Here is a 20,535-nt window from a genome sequence, read left to right as displayed (position 1 = left end):
TGCTTAGAGGTCATACATCGGGTATTCAGAGATTTGGTGCACAGGAAGATTTTTTAGTATCATTGTTGGCTTGAAGATGGAAGGAGCCATTGGCAAGGAATGCACATGGTCTTTGTGATGTACAAGTGGTTGACTATCAGGATAAAAAATAGGAAGTTAATTCCAAAAATTGCAAGAAGCTTAATTTTGCCAAAACCAAGAAAGAGCTTGAAGACAATTTTCCCTAAAGCCTTCAAATGAGAACTTAGCCCACTGACACTTTGATCTCAGTCTTGTGATACTATGAGCAGAGAATCCACCCATACCATACTGGACTTCTCACAGAAACGTGAGATTTTAAATGGATGTTGACTTAAGCTGTTAAATTTGTGGCAATTTGTTACACTTGTTTGTTGTTGTGTGCTGTCAAGTCTATTCTGACTCATAGTGACCCTATAGGACAAAGTAGAACTGCCCCATAGGGTTTCCAAGGCTGAAATCTTTAGGGAATCAGACTGCAACCTCTTTCTTCTGTGTAATAGTTGGTGGGTTCAAACTGTCCACCTCTTGGTCAGCAGTCAAGCACTTAACCACTGTGCCACCAGGGCTCCTTACATGTTACACAGCAGTATAAAATTAATACACCGATGTCTTACAATTTTACTCTATTGTTTCATTTTGATTTTATTTGTATTTATTCTTCTAATTCTTTTGATGTAGACTTTCTTTATGGAAGGCCCATGTCTCTTCAGCTAAGGAAATTTATTAGCTAGCAACGTAATCATATATTTCCCTTCACTGCAATCATTGTTTTATATGTTAGCATGTCTCCAATACTTTCCAGTAAAAGCAGCACACGTAATTCCTCAATACTGCTGATCCCGTTGGCAAGTGTGAGCTGCTTCTGTCTTATGAATACCATTCGCATAGAAGCTGAAATTTTAATTCCCCTAACATGTTCTGGTGCAGACTTAGTGGCTAGCACTTTTCTTGGACCGTTTTAAATGCCAATTTTCATTCAGTCAAGACACAGTGTTGGAAGCCTTCACTGAGAAGTCTATATATAAACCAATCTCATGAATTATGATCAAAAGAAACCCAAAATTCTTCTATGTTGAGACAGATTTTAAGTTTCCACAATATGATAATAGTCTAAATATTTGTGTATTCTTCTATAACTCACCATTTCCTTTGACATACACCATAACATCACATTCTATCAACAGACTTGTGAAGAAAGTATGTCAGGTGTTATTTCCAATTTATAGATAAGGATACTGAGCCTTCGAATACTGATTCACTTGGATTCTGGAATACTATGCGTTATCTTAAGCTTCAGAGTTTGCACTGAATTAAAAAATGTATTATATAATTATTGATAAGTTTGTGAATATTGTGATCCTAATATAAACAGAAAAAAAAAAAAAGAAGTCGTTCTTACACCCTTTTTCCTTTTCCTAAGACTCCTGGAGCTGTTGCTTCATCGTGCTAAATTAAGACCACCTAAACATTTCCATGATGCAGTATTTAAATAAAAAAAATTATTTAAAAAATTTTTTAATTTAAATAATACTTAGAGTAAATTGGAAACTGTGGTGTCGTAGTGGTTAAGTGGTACAAATTGCTAACCTAAAAGGTCCGTAGTCCGAGAATTGAGAATCCAGACATAAATGCATCCACACATGAGCAGTTGATATTTCACAAAGGCCCCAAAACAGTTAACTGGGGAAAAGACAGTCTTTTTAACAAATGGTGCTGGCATAACTGGATATCCATTTGCAAAAAAATGAAACAAGACCCATATCTCACACCATGCACAAAAACTAACTCCAATGGATCAAAGACCTAAATATAAAATTTAAAATGATAAAGATCATGGGAGAAAAAATAGGGACAATGTTAGGAGCCCTAACACATGGCATAAACAGTGTAGAAAACATTACTAACAATGCAGAAGAAAAAGCAGATAACTGGGAGCTCCTAAAAATCAAACAACTATGCTCATCCAAAGACTTCACCAAAACAGTAAAAAGATTACGTACAGACTGGGAGGTAACCCTGGTGGCATGGTGGTTAAGTGCTATGGGTACTAACCAAAGGGTCGGCAGTTCAAATGCACCAGGCACTCCTTGGAAACTCTATGGGGCAGTTCTACTCTGTCCCATAGGGTTGCTATGAGTCAGAATCTTCTCGATGGCAGTGGGTTACAGATGGGGAAAAAGTTTTTAGTTACAACATTTCTGATCAGCACCTGATCTCTACATGATACTGCAAAAACTCAACTACAAAAAGACAAATAACCCACTTAAAAAATGGGCAAAAGATATGACAGACACTTCACTAGCTACCAGATACATGAGCAAATGCTCTTGATCATTAGCCATTAGAGAAATGCAAATCAAAACTACCAACAGATTCCATCTCACTCCAACAAGGCCGACATTAATCTAAAAACAATAATAATAATAAATGTTAGAGAGGTTGTGGAGAGACTGGAACACATATACACTGCTGGTGGCAATGTAAAATGGTGCAACCATTTCGGAAATTGATTTGGTGCTTCCTTAAAAAGCTAGAAATAGAACTACTATATGATCCAGCAATCCCACTCCTTGGAATATATCCTAGAGAAATAAGAGCCTTTATACAAACAGACATATGCACACCCATGTTCATTGCTCCACTGTTTACAATGGCAAAAAGATGGAAGCAACCAAGGTGCCATCAATAGATGAATGGATAAATAAATTATGGTATATTCACAAAATGGAATACTATGCATCAATAAAGAACAGTGATGAATCTATGAAACATTTCATAACATGGAGGAATCTCGAATGCATTATGCTGAGTGAAATTAATCAGTTGCAGAAGGGCAAATATTGCATAAGACCACTATTATAAGAACTCAAGAAATAGTTTAAAACAGAGAAGAAAATATTCTTTGATGGTTACCAGACGGGGAGGGTGGGAGAGGGGTATTCATTACTTAGATACTAGGGAAGAACTACTTTAGGTGAAGGGAAAGACAACACACAATACAGGTGAGTTCAGCACAACTGGACTAAACTAAAAGCAAAGAAGTTTCCTGAATAAACTGAATGCTTTGAAGGCCAGTGTAGCAGGAGGAGGGTTTGGGGACCATGGTTTCAGGGGACATCTAAGTCAATTGCCATAATAAAATCTATTAAGAAAACATTCTGCATCCCACTTTGGAGAGCGGTGTCTGGGGCCTTAAACGCTAGCAGGCAGCCATCTAAGATGCAGTAATTCGTCTCAATCCACCCGGACCAAAGGAGAATGAAGAACACCAAGGACACAAGGTAATTACGAGCCCAAGAAACAGAAAGGGCCACATAAGCCAGAGGCTACATCAGCCTGAGACCAGAAGAACTAGATGGTGCCTGGCTACAACTGATGACTGCCCTGCCAGGCAACACAACAGAGAACCCCTGAGGGAGCAGGAGAGCAGTGGGATGCAGATCCCAAATTCTCATAAAAAGAGCAGACTTAATGGTCTGACTGAGACTGGAAGGACCCGGTGGCATGGCCCCAGACTTTTTGTTGGCCCTGGACAGGAACCATTCCCACAGCCAACTCTTCAGAGAGGGATTGAACTGGACAATGGGAGGGAGAGGGATGCTGGTGAGGAGTGAGCTTCTTGGATCAGGTGGGTACTTGAGACTATATTGGCATCACCAGTCTGGAGGGGAGGTGAGAGGGTAGAGGGGGTTAGAAGCTGGTGGAATGGACATGAAAAGAGAGTGGAGGTAGGGAGTGGGCTGTCTCATTAGGGGGAGAGCAATTGGGAGTATGTAGCAAGGTGTATGTAAGTTTTTGTGTGAGAGACTGACTTGATATGTAAACTTTCACTTCAAGTACAATAAAAATTAAAAAAAAAAAAAGGTCGGCAGTTTGAATCCACCAGATGCTCCTTGGAAGCTCTGTGGGGGCAGTTCTACCCTGTCCTATAGGGTTGCTATAGAGTCACTATGAGTCTGAATCGCCTCGATGGCGGTGATTTTTTTTTTTTTTAGAGTAAATTATTTTAGAAATAACTTAGCTTTCCCTTTCATTATAAGCTTAAGATTAGTGGAACTGAAACTTACTATAACATAAACGTGCAGTATGTTGAATTTAAGATTGTCCAGACACTTTTCTTTAATAGGAGAATCAATCTTATTTTGCTTTTCTTTTAATTGGCTGCCTGCCAATTGTCTTTGGATAGCGTTTTCACCAGACTTTTAGAACCAGCATCCTAACTTCTGAGAAGCAGTTTTGGTAAACATGGCATCTTAACGCTGTACCCTTGTTGGCTCAATACGGGAAAGATTCACAGACCGAAAACAATCAATAGAAAGCAGAAGGCTAGTCAGCAGCTAACGCCCAACCTCCTCACAAGTCCCAATAAAAGCTTACATCAGCGAGAAGTCATGGCAACGGCAAAATCAAAACTAAAATGGCAATCTTCTGTTCTTACTGTACCTGAAGCCACTTAATGGCATTGTTAAATCTCTCCAGACTCCACATAATTCTGGATTATTGCTTTCAGGTTTTGGGTACTATTTTTCCTTTTTATCCACTGACCTGACGTTGACTTATATTTATAGAGCGTCTTCTAAACTTGATTCCACTTCATATTCCCTCCTATCAGATTTTTGAAGAGTATGAGAATTTTGTGGTATAAATTGCTAAGGTAAAATGTGACAGAGTGAGCTCAGCTTTGGGAACAAGACTCAGATCTCATTTTCAGGAAGAAAATAACAATCTTTACACTTGCCATGAAAAAAGGACTTTGCAGTGAATATCAATCGAATGTCTTATTACCATGTATGCAACAGCTATTGTGATAATAATGATAATAATAAAAAATCTTTGTTATCCTCATTTTTAAAAACTTCATTTGGTGATTGTAATCGCTCCATGAAAAAACATATTTTTCGAAGGAGATGATATTATTTTCCCCTCCACCCTGCCACATCGAGAATTGTGAGACTCTGGAAAAGGAGAAATCAATAAACTTCGATTGTTAGGTATTAATACCTGGTATTGTTTTTTTTATTGTTCTTGGCACTTAAATTATGCCATCTCAGGTAATCCTCACAACTTTCATTTATACTAGGTATTTATATAATCCTCAGTTTATAGATGAAGAAAGCAAGTATGGAAGACTATACACTTGATCGATCAAGGAAAAGAACTGGGTTTGACTCTAAAGCCCAGTAATTCCTCCAGACTTCCATTTCTTCATCTGAGTAAGTTTGATTAGATTGTTGCTAATTAATTTATTATTATTATTTAAATAATATTTTATGGTGTTTTCGGTGAAAGTTTACACAGCAGATTAGATCCCCATTTATTTATTTTTTTTTTACACAAGTTATTCAGTGGCATTGGTTACATTTTCTACAATGTGTCCACATTCTCATTAATTCCATCCTGATTTTGCTGTTTGCAGTAATCTAGCTTCCATGCCCTCTTACCTTCTCATCTTCACTTTAGAGTGATTGTTGACCATTTGATCTAATACAGATTTTTGTTTTTTTAAAGAAGCATAGTACTCACAGCATATATTCTATATTTTATGAGCCACTCTGTTATTTAGCTAAACGTAACCTCAGAGGATACTTCCGGTTCTAGGTTAAAGGATATCTCAGGACAATAGTTTCAGGGAGTCCCCGATTCTTAACCAGTTCAATAAGTCTGGACTTCTTTAGGATTTGAGTTCTGGTCCACAATTTTCTCCAATTCTATCAAGATCCATCTATTTTAGTCTTGGTCAGAATGGTAGTAGTAACCAGGCATCTAGTCCTTCTGGTCTCAGGGTAAATGAGCCCATGGTTCATGTAGACTATTAGTCCTGCAGACTAGTTTCTTCTCTGAGCCTTTGCTTTCCTTCTTTCTGTTTCACTCCAGACAAATAGAGACCAATGGTTGTATCTTAGATGGCTCTGTGAAAGCTTTTAGGACCCCAGACAATACTCACCATACTAATTTATGAACTATATTATACCAATTGACTGAGTTGTCTCATGAAAGTACAGCCCTAAGCCTTCAATTCTAGACAACCAAATTCGTGAGGTGGTTAGGTCTAAGAAGTACCTGTAACTGTGCACCCTATGTGGTTTTTTATATACATGAACGTATATACATGTACGTACATACTTGGAAATATGTATAAAAACCAAACCCTTTGCCCAAGTTAATTCCGACTCATAAAAGTGACCCTATAAGACAGAGTAGAACTGCACCACAGGGTTTCAAAGGAGTGGCTGGTGAATATGTACACACATATACATACCCATACACATATACACATATATACGTACATACGTAACCACACAGATTTTTTAAATTTCTTTCTTTTAAATCACTCTCCTAAGTAGGAGAAAGAGAACCCCTTTGGTACATGTATGGATCTGGAGAAATCACTGAATATAAGAAAACCAAAACCAAACTCACTGCTGTGGAGTCGATTCCGACTCATAGCGACCCTATAGGACAGCATAGAACTGCCCGAGAGAGTTTCCAAGGAGCGCCTGGCAGGTTCCAACTGCCGACCTCTTGGTTAGCAGCCGTAGCACTTAACCACTACGCCACCAGGGTTTCCTCATTGAATAGATCAACATATAATTTGTGTTAAATGGGCATAATAATAATCTCTGTCTGAAAGCTCATCTGAGAACACTATAGTCTGTGAAGTTTTTGCTCTGGTTAGTACTTTTGCAGTCTTTGAGTAGAAAAAAGTGTTGTTTAATACTGAAAAAATAAACTCTGACTTATGAAATAATAGCCATAATTATACAATAAAAAAGCCTTTGCCATCGAGTCAATTCTTGGCAATAGGAGAGTTTTATTTAACTTTTTTACCTTATTTTTTATTAAAATGAAATATATTCATCACATAAATGTAGAATAAACTGAGAAGAATAAAGACTCAATAAAACTCATTTCATTCCACAATTCAGAAATAATCAACATTAACTTTTGCGTGACTTCCAGTCATTTTTCCTTCTGTGTATATATATTATATGCCTACTGTGTATCTATGAAGCTACTGTATGCATAATTTTTATACTCTTTTATTTACTACACTTTAAATTGCGATCCTTTTTACATATGTTTACAAAAAATATTTACATGTTATTTAAAATCACGATTTAAAAGAATAGAATTTTATCTTTCAGATTCACAATATTTTATTTAAAGCTCTTCATTTTTAGATGTTTAGGCTAGTTAAATATTTCTGTTACTGTAAGTGATTCTTAACATCTTTGCAAAAAAAACACTTTTGTGTACTGTGTCTAGCATCCCGTTGGAAACTCTGCCTCACAAGAAATGGCCAATCAGCCATTTGCTATTAAATAATCCCTTTTTCAACTGGGAAAAAAGATGGACTTGATAAATGCATGTTACCCTAAGGCTTGGACCATTTTATTCCTAAGAGAAACATCTCATAAATTACAATGTGGAGAGAGAATGAGTTTATGAATGCTTCTTTCAGGGCACTATATCATGCTATGTCATAAGAATATTTTAGTATTTCTATTAGAGAAAAGAGGAAGTAAGCCTTTCAAGAACCAAAATGAAAAAAAAAAAAAAGTTGTGATTAAAAGAGGGTAATAAGTTACTCTACTAACTTCAGGTAGGATATAGACGTGAAAGAAAATTTGCCAGGTAATGTTAACTGAGCTTGAACATGATAAAGGATTTTTGTCTGTCATTCCTAAGTCTGTACTATTTAAAAGATATGAAGTAATAAAATTAAAGGTACTTTATCAACAGAGACCTGAAAAATCAGGGAAGGTAATAAATGTGAATAAAATATAAAAGAAGATTTGTTAAGGATATTTTTAATATTATGACTGCCTGTTAGAATTCCAAAATTTTACTAGTTGACTTTTAAAAAGAACCAACAAATTATTTTAGAGCTTGTCAAAGTGAAGGGATTCTTTCCTCTCCTTTGACCAAGATTTGCTCTAAAGCAGGCATAGTTCTTATTATTTTGGGAGGTACATTCCAAGAGTTGGACACCATTGTAAAAATGGTTTTATGTTTAATGCACAGGTATAGTTATCCTCCTTATATTCTCGCCAACGGTGGTGGGAGAGAACCTCTTTCCCAAACCTCAGCAATAATAGACCGTATCCTTTAAAATCTTAGAGTGAAAAATTCACTGAAAATAAACATTTTTCTTTTTTTGAAAAAAAAAATTATCACCAGTTGTAACTTCTATCAAAATGCAATGACATGGGAACACTGGGATTTGGTGTTTGTTCTTTATTTACTTTTAATTATTTTGATATTTGAGCATTATATGAGCTCAAGTTATGCTGAGGTTATGTTCTTTTGGTTGTTTTGTAATTTTTTTTTTTTTTGCGAAAATATTGGTAGACCCACACCTAGGTAGACACAAATATATTCAGCTACTTCAATCTTGAATATAATTTCTTAACTATATTAATTACACATGCTCCGGTGTACCTTCTTATTTTATAGCTACGTCTTTTGTTTTCACATTTTTGTGCATTTATTTATGTATTTCTTTTGCTGCTAGATGCAATTCCCAAGTTTGACTTCCACTTTGCTAAGTATTTGTACTCTTTTTTCTGCCTCCAATAGATGTTTGTGTTCAGTAGTATTTCATCTTCACACAGATTCTCTTGATAGTTTTCATCGTGCCTCCAATCACACAAGTCTAATGTACTTTACATTAAACCGAAATTTGAATCAGAAATGTCACGAAGAAAGCTTTTTTTGTCATTGTTTCTTTCAAAAAGTATGTCCCTGAGAAGAGAACCATTTCTTTTATTAGTTAGGTTGTTGTTTCTATTTATGTATTCTTTGATAAGACTTCAAATTTTTATCTTTATTTTAGAGAAATTCCCTCTATGTTGAATTTCTGTTTAACGTACTTGCCTTGGAAATCATCAAAAACAAAATGGAATGCACAAACATTGACATCCTAGGCATTAGTGAGTTGAAATGCACTGGTCTTGGCCATTTTGAATCAGACAATCATAGGGTCTACTACGCAGGGAATGATGAATTAAAGAGGAATGTTGTTACATTCATCGTCAGAGAGAACATTTCAAGATCCGTCCTGACGTACAACACAGTGATAGGATAATATCCATTACCCATTAATGCCTACAAGGATGACCAGATAATACAACTATTATTCAAATTTATGCACCAACTTCTAAGGGCAAAGATGAAGAAATTAAGACTTTTACCAACTTCTGCTGTCTGAAACTGATCAAACATGCAATCAAAATGCCTTGATATTTATAGATGATTGGAATGGGGACATTAGAAACAAAGAAGAGGGAACAGGGGCTGGGCAATATGGCCTTCGTGATAGAAATGGTGGCAGAGGTCACCAGATAGAATTTTGCAAGACCAATGACATCTTCACTGCAAATACCTTTTTTCAACAACATAAACAGTGAGTATACATGTGAACCTTGCCAGATAGAATACACAGGGATCAAATCAACTACATCTGTGGAAAGAGACGATGGAAAAGTTCAATATCATTTGTCAGAACGAGGCCAGGGACTGACTGTAGAACAGATCATCAATTGCTCATATGCAAGTTCAAGTTGAAGTTACCAAAAAAAAAAAAAAATCAAACCCATTGCCGTGGAGTCAATTCCAACTCATAGCGACCCTATAGGACAGAGGACAGAGTAGAACTGCCCATAGGGTTTCCAAGAAGCACCTGGTGGATTTGAACTGCTGAACTCTTTGGTTAGCAGCCAAACTCTTAACTACTATGCCACCAGGGTTTCCCAAGTTGAAACTAAAGGAGATTAAACAAGCTGATGAGAGCCAAAGTATGACTTTGAATATATCTCAGCTGAATTTAGAGACCATCTCAAGAATAGAGTTGACGTGTTGAACACTAAAGACTGAAGACCAGGCTAGTTGTAGATTAACATGAAGGATATCATACATGAAGAAAGCAAGAAATCACTGAAAAGATAGGAAAGAAAGAAAATGCCAAAATGGATGTCAGAAGAGACTCTGAAGCTTGTTAGTGAACATAGAATAGGTAAATGGAAAGGAAGAAATTAAAAAGTAAAAGAGGTGAACAGAGTATTTCAAAGAGTGTTTCGAGAAGATAAAGTATTATAAAGAAATGTGAAAAGACCTGGAGTTAGAAAACAAAAAGAACATGCTCAGCGTTCCTCAGGCTGAAAGAACTGAAGAAAAAATTTGATCCTTGAGTTGGAATTTTGAAGGTTTCTGCAGGAAAAATATTAAAAGACGCAGGAAGCATCAAAAGAAGATGGAGTCACTGTACCAAAAAGAACTGGTCAACGTTCAAGCATTTCAGGTGGTAGCATATGATCAAGAACCAATGGGACTGAAAGAAGTCCAAGCGTACTGAAGGCGTTAGTGAAAAACAAGGCTCCAGGAATTGATAGAGTATCAACTGAGATATTTCAACAAACAAATGCAATGTCAGAAATGCTCACTCGTCTATGCCAAGAAAGTCGGACAACAGCTACCTGGCCAACCAAGTGGAAGAGATCCATATTTGTGCCCATTCCAAAGAAAGGTGATCCAAGAGAATGCAGAAATTATTGAACAATATCATTAACTTCACACACAAGTAAAATTTTGCTAAAGATCATTCAAAAACTGTTGCAACAACACCTCAACAAGGACCTGACAGAAATTCAAGACAGATGTGGAAGAGTAAAAGGAACAAGGGATATCATTGCTGATGTTGGATGGATCCTGGCTGAAAGCAGAGAATACCAGAAAGATATTTACCTGTGTTTTATTGACTATGCAAAGGCATTCGACTATGTGGATTATAACAAATATGGATAATATTTCAAAGAGTTGGAATCCAAACTACTGAATTGTGCTCATGAGGAACCTGTACATAGATCAAGAGGCAGCTGTTCAAGTAGAACGAGGGTATACTGAGTGGTTTAAAATCATAAAAGTTGTTCATGAGTGTTGTATCCTCTCACCATACTTATTCAATTTGCATGCTGAGCAAATCCAAGAAGCTGGATTATATAAAGAAGAAAACAGCATCAGGATTGAAGGAAGATTCATTAACAGCCTGTGATATGCAGATGACACAACCTTTCTTGAGTTAAGTGAGGAGGGCTTGAAGCACTTAATGATGAAGATCAAAGGCTACAACCTTCAGTATGGGTTACACCTCAACATAAAGAAAACAAAAATCCTCACAACTGGACCAATAAGGAACATCATGATAAATGGGGAAAAGATTCAAGCTGTTAGAGGTATCATTTTACTTGAATCCGCAATCAACACCCATGGAAGCAGCAGTAAAGAAATCAAATGACACATTGCACTGGGCAAATCTGCTGCAAAAGACCTCTTTAAGTGTTAAAAAAAAAAAAGCAAAGATGTCACTTTAAGGACTAAGATGCCCCTGACCCAAGCCACGATGTTTTCAATATCCTCATATCATATGCATGTGAAAGCTGGGAGGTGAAAAAGGAAGACCAAAGAGGAATTGATGCATTTGAATTACAGAGTTTGGGAAGATTATTGGATATTTCATGGACTGCCAGAAGAACAAACAAATCTGTCTTGGAAGAAGTACAGCCAGAATCCTCCTTAGAAACAAGGATGGCAAGGCTTAGTCTCATATACATTGGACATGTTTTCAGGAGGGACCAGTGCCTGGAGAAAGACATCTTGCTTGATAAAGTACAGGGTCAGTGGAAAAGAGGAAGACCTTCAAGGAGGTGGGTTGACACAGTGGCTGCAACAAAGGGCTCAAGCATAGCAACAACTGTTAGGATGGCTCAGAACTAGGCAATGTTTCGTTCTGTTGTGCACAGAGTCACTATGAGTTGGAATTGACTCGAAGGCACTTAACGACAAGATTCTTGATTCCACAATTTAATATTCCTTAGGAATATTTGCCACTTTTCGTTCTCAGAAATACTTATAAGCATAATTCATTCCTAGATGGTCCTACTCCTTTTATGACCAAGAACCTCTATGCCCCTGCCTTCTCAATAATCAAAGTTTCCCATCCACAAGGAAGTTGGATCATATGAATCTACTCAAAATCATAGAAATTATTTTTGCATTCTCAACAGTCTAGAAATTTCTGCAATCTTGTGTATAAAAATCTGTTGGTCAGGCAACAGGCTAGAGATTCTTTTAGTCTTATTGCCAACGTCTGTAGGTAAAGTGACAAGAAAAAACAGAGTGGAGGAGTTCTGGCAGGATATCTGTTCATAGTGGGAAGACAAAATACACCCTAGGAAAAACTCCCTTTTTGTTCTTGAGGTCATCAACTGACTGACTGAGGTCCACTTGCATTATGGAGGGTAATTGGCTTTATTTAAGGCAAACTGATTTTGTCTCACATAACTATTTCATAGGAGTCTCTGAGTGGTTCAGAGGTTAAGGATCTTGACTGCTATCCAAAGGTTGGCAGTTTGAGTCCAGCCAGAGGTACGTAGGAGAAAGGCCTGGCAATCTACATCCCAAAACTCAGCCTATCGAGCACAATGGTACTCTGACACACATGGGGTCTCCATGAGCCAGAGTTGACATGACAGTAACTAGTTAATGACTTCATAAGAGTATCTAGACTAGTACTTGATCAAACAACTGGGCACCATAGCCTAGCCATATTTGTTCATAAAATTAACCATCACAATTATTTTTTCAGAACAATAAGAATTCTCCAGAAGTATTTTTTGAAAAAAAAAAAAAAAGATTTCTTTCAAAATAACTTTCTTTTCATGGCTATATTGTAAAATAATGGGAAACTTCTCTGATAAAGAAAGAAGAAAAAACACTATACATTTGATTTATGGATGACACTGCTTTATCAGGCCCTGGTGGTACAGTAATTAAGAGCTTGGCTGCTAACCAAAAGGTCAGCAGTTTGAATCCACCAAGCTACTCCTTGGAAACCCTATGGGGCAATTCTACTCTTTCTTATAGGGTTGCTATGAGTTGGAATTGGCTGGACGGCAATGAGTTTGGTTAGGTTTTCTGGTTTACCCCTTTATCATGAAGAAATTCCTGATGATCTACTACCGAATATTAGCCAGTGAAAACCCTGTGAATCCCAATGGATTGATCCACAACTGATCATGGGGCAGACACAAAACCTGTCGGTGTTTCCTTCCATTGTGTGGGATTGTCAGGGGTCAGGGGCCAACTCAACTGCAACTAATAACAACCCCTTTAACAAATATTGTTGAAAATCATGCAATCATTGCTTTTTGACATAATCAGAAAAGCCACATTTTTAGGAGTTTTAGTAATTTCAGAATAATGATTATTTCCATCCTTATAAAAAGATGAAAACTAGATTTAAAACAAGAGCAAAAAACAACAAGCATTGTCTGTAATGGCCTATGGTTCTTAGATTGTCCTCAAAATTTACGGCATGAAGAGAACTGTTATGTAAATGTACTTACAAATATATGCTTAGTAAGTGAGCATGGATTATGATGATACCATTACAAAGAATAAGAAACTTTAATTTCATTTTCTATTTTTTTCTGAAGTCTTTGAAAATGTCAATTATCGAAACACTGTCTAGACATTTCCCCATAACTTGATATGTCCACAGGAAGCTTTCAAAGATAGCTCTACTCCTATCTACTGGTTTTAATTACTATTTAGGGAGGCAGATGTATTCTGGGGTGAACTGCTCAAGATGCAGCAAACTCCACTGGGAAAGCAAAAGGATATCAGGACACAGGAATCCTGTTACCGCCTCTACGTTCCAGCAGCTGGCACAGGCAGATGTTTGCTTTTCCTGTCTTTTTTTTGGAGTTCATTGAAAGGAACAATTAAAAAGTTGTAGCTCAATTGAAAACCTGTGCTTGCTTTCTTCTGCTTAACTGCAGGTAGAGGTAAAGAATTGAAATCTTAAATTTACAACTAAAAATCAAAATACCAGATGGTTTCATAATTGGAAATTTCTTTTTCCCTGGGGTAACTAGACTTTCTGAAAATAAAGACATGGGATAAAAATATGTGTGCATGTAATAGCCAATCCTTGCACTTGAAAGCAGGTAACTTAAACAAATTAAAAAAAAAGAAATTATTATTGGAGCTCTGGAGACTTTGACCAAATTAAATTTCATGGTATATTATATTTGTGTCATTGTATATTGATTTAGACCTAGCCATTTTTGAGCATTTTATACAAAACAATAGATCATAATTTTTGAAATGAAAAAGACATAAATATATATATATATATTAACAAAACTTACAGAGTTTTAGGCTTAATTTGAGGCAAAAACAGTAATAAAATTAAAACTTTTAGTTAGGATATTTTGACAAAGAATACAAAATAATAAAAATACAAACCAAATAAAAACATCATATCAAATTTTAAAAAATCATCATGTCTTTTATGTGCAAGACATAACAGTAAAATAATTACAAAGATTAAAGGATGTTGCATTGAGTTTTTCAAATTTACCTTTTATAGGAGTTTGAAAAACGGGATCCAAAGTTATCTAGGTTCCAATCCCTGGAACCTCATATAACAAAATTTTACCTCATATAACAAAAAGGACTTTGCAAGTGTGATTAAGTTAAGGCGAGAGTTAAGATCAGGAGGTTATCCTGGTGGACCCTAAATGAAATCATAAGTGTTCTTATAAGAGAGAGTTAGAGAGAAATTTGACGACAGAGACAGAAAGCAATGCGATGACTGAAGCAAAATGTTATGCTGCTGTATTTAAACGTGGAGGTAGAGGCCTCAAGCCACAGAACAAAAAAAAAAAAAAAAATGCAGGTGGCTTCCAGGAGCTGAAAATGGCAAGAAAATGTATTGTTCTCTAGAGTTTTCAGAGAGTTCAGCCCTGCTGACACGTTGATTTGAGCCTAGAGAAACTACCCCAATGTTTGGACATTTGAAACCACCCAGAGGCACCTCAGAAAAAAGCCCAGGATACCTATTTCCAGAAGATCACAGCCATTGAAAAACCTATAGAGCACTGTTCTTCTCAGAAACACATGGGGACACCATGAGTCGGAACTGACTCAATGTCAACTGGTTTCATTCGGTTTTTATACCAAGGTTAAGAAGTTGGCGAATAGAGTAAGAAAAATAGAGTGGATGGACTAGCAGAGGAGGAGTATAACTAGGAGAGTATGGTGTCCTGGACATCAAATAAAGAAAATGCACTAAGGAGGAAGAACGAAACAATTAAAATGCTAAAACGCCAAGGCACAGATCACTGGTGACTTTGACAAAAGTAGTCAAATGTATTAAGCTTATTTTTCTGTTTCTTAAGAGTTTAATTCTCCAGCCGGTCATCACCTTTGTATTCTCTTCTGAACCATATCCCACTTGGCAAAATAAGGTATTTGTTCCAGAAGGAAAATAGAATATGCTATTCTATAACACATCTTCTTTAATATTAAATTCTTAATACAAAGCATTTAGGCAATTGACCAATTCAATCCTTCACAGAGTAATAATAAATGGTGATTCATCGGACATTCTGAAACTCAATTTTTGGACCTCCCCCCACCCTACCCCCAAATCTATTCTCACTCTTTGGTCATGTCATGTAGTCTCATGGCTTTAAATACACCATTGAAGTTGAAAACCCAATCAATATTTTCACCCAGGTTTCTCCCCTAAATGCCAGAATCATATATGCAAATACCCAGTCTGTTTACTTGAATTTTAAGTAAATATTTAAACTGTTCTAAGACATGTAATCTGCAATAATTGAAATGAATTAAATTTTTTTTTTTTAATAAGATTAAGTTGGGGCATCTGTGAGGTTCTATCAGGAAGTTTTTGTTTTCTAAAATAAGTTTTGGGTATAACATGATAAGCTAGTCCTTCTGAATATTAACTATGAATATAGTTTATTAGAAGTGTGAAAAGTCTAAGATAAGGAAAAGTTCCATTGCTTATGTTTTGGAAAAAATCCTATGTACTAAAGGTTTTTTTTTACTAAAGGTAGAATCATTTGCTTGGATGTACAGTAGAATTTTAGGCTTAATTTACATTTTAAATGAGACTACCATACTTGAGTGAAAGAGAAAATAAACTCTTAAACAGTGGCTCATTCTACAAAAGGCTGTCTGTGAAATGAGGAGGCAGAGTATGATTTCATTTATTTTGTAAAAATTTTTTATTTCCTGTTCTTTTGGATGGAGGCTTCTGAATCCTGACTTGGAAATGCTGCAGAAACCACAGGCATTTTGGAAGGCTATAGACTCACTGCAACCTAATAGCGGCAAGGGAATACATGGCAAGGGAAATGAGAGTTTCTGTGTTCAAAGACAAACAGCAGAATACATTAACCTGCTTTCAAAAGTAAGAAAACAATATGCTGAAAGTATAACGAAGCTTAATCAAGATGAAAGTTATCATTTTTTATAGTGAAATAAATTTCTCTAAGAAGAAAAGAGAGTTTATGGTCTCCCCCTCCCCCCCACCTTGCCATTTCTTAAAAAATCTAAGGTAATTTGCAGTGTGTATACAGAAACTCCCAAAATGAATGATTCTTTTTTGTCAATATAGCTGACCCGCGTCAAATGTTAGTGAATCACTATATCTGTATTAACGTCAGGAATCGTTATGTGGTCCACACCAGGGATCAGGGACCAGACTCGACCAAAAGTGGCACATTTAACCTCCATTTAACTTCACTGAGCTACTTCTGCCTTTCATCTTTTCTGGTCCTGTTATAGCTCACCAAGGAGTGTGTGTGTGTTATTGGTAAATCTGATTTTATCTTATGTCAGCAGGAGAAATAAGTGATTGACACCAACATAACCTTTTATTTCAGGGGAGATCTGAGGTACTGAGCTTCAATAGCAGTGATACAGCAAATGAGTTAGACATATTCAACTTGACAGGAAGCAAATACTGTACTTCAGAGCAGGTGGAAACTTAAAGGAGAATGCCATGTTTTTTCAGCAGCCATTAAAAAACATCAGTTTATTGACTACTATTTGGCTTATTTTTAATATAAGAAAGAAAGAAAATGGAAACTGGTTTCTAAAACCTTCAATAAATTTGCATTCCCCAGTAACAGAACTGATATATATTTATTGCAATTCAGAAAATACTTTACCCCCATTTTAATTATAGTGATTTCTTAGAAGCCCTGGATTCATTGTTCTCCTGGATATATTTGTGAATTATTCTTGAAAGTTGAGAGTGTTCTTGTGAAAAGTACAAAATTTTGTCTTCATTTTGATTTTTTTTGGCATATCTACACACAAATAACCAAGAAAAAATTATCTGGCGGCATGTATCATAAAAAAGGGCTGAAATGTACCAATTATAATCAGTGCATTTAGCAAACAGAACGCATATACGTTCTTATTACAACTGTGACAAGATACATGTTTAAATGTCAAAGCTTTTTGAAGTGATGTGGAAAATAAAACCCCGTTTCAGGTTAGATTTTTTCGGAAATATAAATTTGTGTTGAAATAAGAATTAAAAAAAAAAAACTTTGTTTGTATAAAGTCTGTGAGAATTGAATATCAAGAGGTTGGAAGAGACCCACCATCTGTAGATATCATCTGTTTGTCATGAAGGCATCCGTACTCATTAGCAGAAAGAGTTGTTCCCTGTCCCCACAGATGTCCACCCTGGTTGCCTAGAGTAGACTATATCCAAAAAGGAGACCCTGGAGGAAATCACTGCCAGAAAATAAAAAGAATGTGGTTTCCTCCATTTTCATACTGTTAGATTGCTAGCTTTTGAAGGCTTCTTGTGTAAAACATACCAATTGCCGTGGAGTCAATTCTGACTCACAACAAGCCTACAGAACAGAGAATTGCCCCATAGGGTTTCCAAGCAGTGCCTGGTGGATTTGAAATGCAGACCTTTCAGTTAGCTGCCAAATTCTTTACCACTATGCCACCAGTGTTTCCTTGAAAAACATAGATCTCTCTAAAAGAGCTAAAAGGAACCCTGGTGGCACGGGGTTAAGTGCTCAGCTGCTAACCAAAAGTCAGTAGTTTGAACCCATCAACTCCAAGGGAGAAAGATGTGGCAGACTGCTTCCGTAAAATTATAGCCTTGGAAGCTCTACAAGGCAATTCTACTTTGTCTCATAAGGTCGTTATGAGCCAGAATCAACTGGATGGCACACAACAATGGCAACAGAAGAGGTAATGTCAGTCCTAATTATGCTTGATTAACAGGTTTCATTAACAGACTTGACAGCAGATCAGTATAACAGCACATATATCTCATTTCTGCCAACCACACTGATTTTTAAAAAATCGAATCAAACTAATTGACAAATTAATGATTGTCTTATCTTCCATACTGCTTTATGTTTCACAAGAGGATCTTATTTATCTTCCTATAACTCAGGTATGCAGGACACATACCAGGACTATTAATGTTTTCTTTTTTTAATATATGTGGAAAAAATGTGCAGAGGTTTATGATCACATGTAGAGTCAGCAGTAAAGGTAGGCTCTCAAAGCAAATGGTGGCATATTATCTAGTCACTCCCTAGTTTATTTTTAATAATATCACTGTATTACTAATACAGAGTGATCAGTTGCTGTATTTAGCTTGATGGCTTAGATTTTGACCTGTAAATAATGTTCTTTTTATTCATATAAGAAATTAGTCACTGCTAAAGGATAAGTTGGACTCAAACATATGAATAATCATGAAGATGGCACAGGACCTGGGAACATTTTGTTCTCCTATACATTTTTTTTTTTTTTACATACATAAAGTTATATATGAGTCAGAATTGACTCAAGGGCAATGGGTTTGGTTTTTTTGGTATACATAAGGTTGCCATTAGTAGGAGAAAACTTGATGGCAACTAACACCAAGAGGATTAGAGATGGTGCACCTGAGTGGTGCAGTTACTGCACTTGGCTGTTAACAAAAGGGTTGGAGGATCAAGGCTACCCAGAGTTGCCTTCAAAGAAAGGCCTGGCAATCTACTTCTGAAAAATCAGCTGTAACTAACTCTACAGAGCACAGCTCTACTCTGACCCACATGAGGTTGCTAAGTCAGAGTTGACTCAAATACCACTGCTTTGTTTTCTTAACTGAGTCCTCACCATTGACACTGCTAGTTCACAGAAGGGCCGACAAGTGTTCATAAAAGGTTTTATGCTGGGGGGGGGCGGAACCAAGATGGCGGACTAGGCAGACGCTACCTCGGATCCCTCTTACAACAAAGACATGGAAAAACAAGTGAATCGATCACATACATAACAATCTACGATCCCTGAACAACAAACACAGATTTAGAGACAGAGAACGAACTAATACGGGGAAGCAGCGATTGTTTCCAGAGCCTGGAGCCAGCGTACCAGTCAGGTACGGCACAAGCACAGAGAGCGGCTCCACCCCCCTGAAGTAACCCCGGGAGGGGGACCAGCCGGTTCCACGGGCGGCGTGGGACGCAGCCGGTAGGAGAAGTCCCCGGGAGGCAGTGACTGGTCTTGGAGCAGAAAGAGCAGCGTCCGAGCCGGGGAACCGTCCCCCAGGGATTTGGACTGGACGCAGGTACGGCATAAACACGGAGAGTTGCTCCACCCCCCTGAACTAACCCTGGGAAGGGGACCAGCCGGGTCGCGCGGGCAGCGTGGGACTCAGCCGGTAGGAGAAGTCCCTGGGAGGAAGTGACTGGTATTGGAGCGGGGAGAACAGCGTCCCAGCCGGAACACTCGGTCACGGCACAAGCACGGGGACCTGCTCCACCCATCTGAACTAACCCCGGGAGGAGGCCCAACTAGTTCTCGAGGGCGGCACGGCCACGTGGCTGGAGGGACGAGAAGTCCCCGGGAGGCAGCGACTGATTTTGGAGTCGAGAGTGCGAGAGTGCACCGTCCCAGTAGGGGAGCCTTGACGCTGGGCGTGGGGCTGGAAGCGGAGGATCTGACCGTGACTCCAGCGGGCCAGACCCCCCAGGGGCAATCTCCACACAGCCAGCACACATAGGCGACGTGCCCGCGGGAATCTCAGATATAATAGTCATTCCAAGCAAGACAAGCAACTCTGGCTATATTCTGAGGTGCTACTCTCCTATCTCTCTGTTCCCTCCCCCACCCTCCCCAGGCGGCTTCATTAACATCTGAATAGCCTGAGCCAGAGGGAGAACTCTGATAGGGATCTGACTGCATTTTTTTTTTAGCGGATTTTCTGGAAAAACTAGTTTCCCAGTGATGGCTCGGAGACAACAATCGATATCAAACCACTTAAAGAAACAGACCATGACAGCTTCTCCAACCCCCCAAACAAAAGAATCAAAATCTTTCCCAAATGAAGATACAATCTTGGAATTATCAGATACAGAATATAAAAAACTAATTTACAGAATGCTTAATGATATCACAAATGAAATTAGGATAACTGCAGAAAAAGCCAAGGAACACACTGATAAAACTGTTGAAGAACTCAAAAAGATTATTCAAGAACATACTGGAAAAATTAATAAGTTGCAAGAATCCATAGAGAGACAGCATGTAGAAATCCAAAAGATTAACAATAAAATTACAGAATTAGACAACGCACTAGGAAGTCAGAGGAGCAGACTCGAGCAATTAGAATGC

Source organism: Loxodonta africana, chromosome 9, assembly GCF_030014295.1.
Source record: "Loxodonta africana isolate mLoxAfr1 chromosome 9, mLoxAfr1.hap2, whole genome shotgun sequence".
NCBI classification, from domain to species: domain Eukaryota; kingdom Metazoa; phylum Chordata; class Mammalia; order Proboscidea; family Elephantidae; genus Loxodonta; species Loxodonta africana.
The sequence above is the reverse complement of the archived record's forward strand: the minus strand, read 5'-3'. Positions refer to the sequence as shown.